General features: G+C 37.1%; 1 pseudogene; it reads left to right on the top strand.

Moving 5' to 3' along the window:
- Positions 1 to 795: 795 nt before the first annotated feature.
- LOC112922997 (S-formylglutathione hydrolase pseudogene) lies at positions 796 to 1679 on the top strand (annotated as a pseudogene).
- The last annotated feature ends 1837 nt before the right edge of the window (positions 1680 to 3516 follow it).

The following is a 3516-nucleotide window of genomic DNA, read 5'->3' as shown; positions in this document are numbered from 1 at the left end:
GACATAGTTGATCAGAACAATACTATCAACCAACTTGAGCTTATAGAAGACTACACACAACAACCAGAGAATACACATATGTTTTAAGTGTATATGGTATTCACCAGCAAAGATCACAGTCTGGGTGATAAAAAAAGATTTAGTAGTTTAAATCGAAGTGAAATCCTACATAGTATGTTCCCAGACCACAATAGAATTAAATAGAAATCAGTAATAAGAAAGCTTCAGCTATTTGAAGATGAAATATAATCCATGGGCCAAAGGAAAAGAAAGTCACAAGAGAAAGCATAAAACATTGTAATCTGAATGGTAATAAAAATACAACAAAGTAACATTTGTAGAATAGAACTATAGTAGCATTTAGAGGGAACTTTATAGCCATATATGCTTATATTAGAAAAGGGGAAAGGTCTAAAATCAATGGCCTGAAGAGGATAGGAAGAGCAAAAAAAAATACCCAAAAGAAGTAGTATGAAGGAAATTATAAAAATAAAAGGGCAGAGGTCGAACACACGAAAACAGAAAAGAAAGAAAATTCACAAAGTGAAAGTTGGCTCTTTGAAAAGATTGAAATTAGTGAACCACTAGCTACTCTGATCACTAATTCTCCATATAAGAAGTGAAATAGGGGTTCTCATTACAGGTCCTACAGACATGAGGAGGATAAAAGAGTATTATGAACAAGCTTAGATGATGAGGCTCCATCTTTCTACTCTGGCTGTGGCTCATTTCCCTGTCTGCCACCCATCCTTTGGTGCAAACCAAAAAGCAAGTAGATTATTGGTCAGGAGAAGAATGTCATTGAAACAGACTTCCAGCAACAAGTGCTTTGGAGGATTGCAGGAAGTTTTTGAACATGGAAGTGTTGAACTGAACTGCAAAATGAAATTTGCCATCTACTTACCAGCAGAGGCAGAAACTGGAAAATGTCCTGTGTTATATGGCTGTCTGGTTTCACTAACATGGAACAACATTTTATATCAAAGTCTGGTTATCATCAAACTGCCTCAGAACATGGCCTTATCATCATTGCTCCAGATGTCAGCCCTCATGGCTGCAATATTAAAGAAGATGAGAGCTGGGACTTTGACATTGGTGCCGGGTTTTACGTGGATGCCACTGAAGATCCTTGGAAAACTAATTACAGAATGTACTCTTATGTAACTGAGAAGCTTTCCCAACTCATAAATGCCAATTTTCCAGTAGACCCCCAAAGGATGTCTATTTCTGGCCACTCCAGGAGAGGCCACAGAGCTCTGATTTATGCTTTGAAGAATCCTGGAAAGTCTAAATCTGTGTCAGCTTTTGCTCCAATTTGCAGCCCAGTGCTCTGTCCTTGGGCAAAAAAAGATTCTACTGGATATTTGGGAATAGATCAAAGTAAATGTAAGGCTGATGATGCTACCCAGCTTGTGAAGGCCTATCCAGGTCCTCAGCTGGATATACTAATTGATGGGAAAAGATGACTTGTTCCCTACAGTGGACAGTTACTACCTGATAACTCCATAGCTGCAGGTACAGAAAAGAAAGTTATTATTTTTACATTACAAACCAGTTATGGTCATAGCTACTACTTCATTGTAACCTTTATTATGGAATGCATCAGACATCATGCAAAATACCTGAATGCATTAAAAAAGTTCAAAACAGAAAATTTCTACAGGATTATAAAATTATAATAAACAGAACTACAGGGAGAAAGGATTTTAAGACATTGGATTTCATAGTGCTAAAAAATGCATCATTCCATAGTTGAATCACTTTTTGAATAAATATATAAAACCTGAAAGAAGAGAGACTAGTATGAACAGCTTTAAGGTGACAAATTCAACAATGTTGTTGGAATAAACAATTTTTTTGAAAAATATACCTAATAACAAATAACACAGGTTCTAGCAGAAAAGTTGGTAAAAACTTCTGCTAATCAAAAGATACATTAAGACAATGAATATGCAAGCCACGGACTAGGAGGAAATAGTTATAAATCCATTTTATGACAGGACTAGATTGGAGGGTATGTAAAGATTTTTTATAACTTGATAATAAAAAGATAAAACAAAAACAGCAACAACAACAAAAACCACGCTCCAGAAGAAGAAAAGATTTCAGGAGACATTTTGTAAGGATGATATGCAAATGGGAAAAAGTACTCAACATCATTACTCATCAAAGCAGTATAAATGAAACCACAATGAGATGCCACTACACACTTACCAAATGGTAACAATATTAAACAATAATGTTGGCAAGAATGTGGAGGAACTGAAACTCTCCCATATTGCTGGTGGAAATATAAACTATAACCTCTTTAGAAAGTTCCTGGAATTTCCTTATAAAACTAAACATACACTTACCCTATAAATCCAGTCACTTTATTGTTAGGTATTTACTCAAGATAAATGAAAATGTATATTTAAAAAAACAGGATTTGAGGATAACATAATAGCTTTATTTATACAGCTGAAAACTGGGCACAGTCCTGGTGTCCATAACCATGAGAATGCATAGGCAAACTATTGTAATTCATCTGTGGAATACTACTCAGCAATAGGGTTGAATATCAAAAACATTTTGCCAAAATGAAGAGTCATTACTATATCATTTAATTTACATGGAATTCTGCAATTTGGCAAACCCCATCTATGCTTGAAAAAGATCTGAGTCTATGGGTGTGGATTGAGTAAGGGGGGACAGGAGAAGGACTGTTGGGGGTTATGGTAATGTTCTTTATTCAGTAAGAGTTTGGGTTATACGTATGCATTTGTCAAGACTCAAAAACTGTACTGAACTCTAGCTAGTGCATGCTGAGGTATTTAGGAGATGGATACTGATGTCTACAATTCACTTTGAAATGCATGAAAGCTAGGATGGAGTAATGAATGGATAGACAGATGGATAGATCAGTGAGAAAGCTAGGTGGTGGGTATACAGTTATTGGCTGTAAATTTTTTTCAACTTTTGCTGTATGTCTGAAAATTTTCATAAAATATATTGGTAGAAAACCTCCTCATCCTTCTCCCTCTTTGTTACAGCCTCAGCCTGAGAAATCTGTGGTGAGAAAGGCAGAGGAAGATGTTGTGTTCCGTGTCTGTATGTCCCCCTCATATACCTTCTTGGTAGTAGCTTCCAGACCTTCTAGGGTTGACTAAGGGGTGAGGAGAGAGGAGAAATAAGGGGGTCTTATTGAATAGGTCAACTGCATTCACCATCCCCTTCTGGGATGTCAGATGTGCAGTGGCCAATCCTTTTTCAGGGGACCTATTTGTGGGTTCCTCAGAGATTTCCCTAGTAAGAGTCTCTGGCTACAGTTCACTAACTTAGGTAATACCTTTTCTGGATAGCCACTTATAATGCCCCTACCATTGACCTCTGATTGCACAGTGCAGCCTCTTCCTGCTGAGATTGCCTTACCACTGGTAGGAAGCTTTTTGGGGGCAGTCTCTTTAAAGATCTAGGCTAGTTCCCTCTGGTGGAGTCCATATTTGGCATTTGGAAAACACACACCTTTGTCCATCC

Source organism: Vulpes vulpes, chromosome 14 (genome assembly GCF_048418805.1).
Source record: "Vulpes vulpes isolate BD-2025 chromosome 14, VulVul3, whole genome shotgun sequence".
Classification (NCBI taxonomy): domain Eukaryota; kingdom Metazoa; phylum Chordata; class Mammalia; order Carnivora; family Canidae; genus Vulpes; species Vulpes vulpes.
The sequence above is the reverse complement of the archived record's forward strand: the minus strand, read 5'-3'. Positions and strand labels throughout refer to the sequence as shown.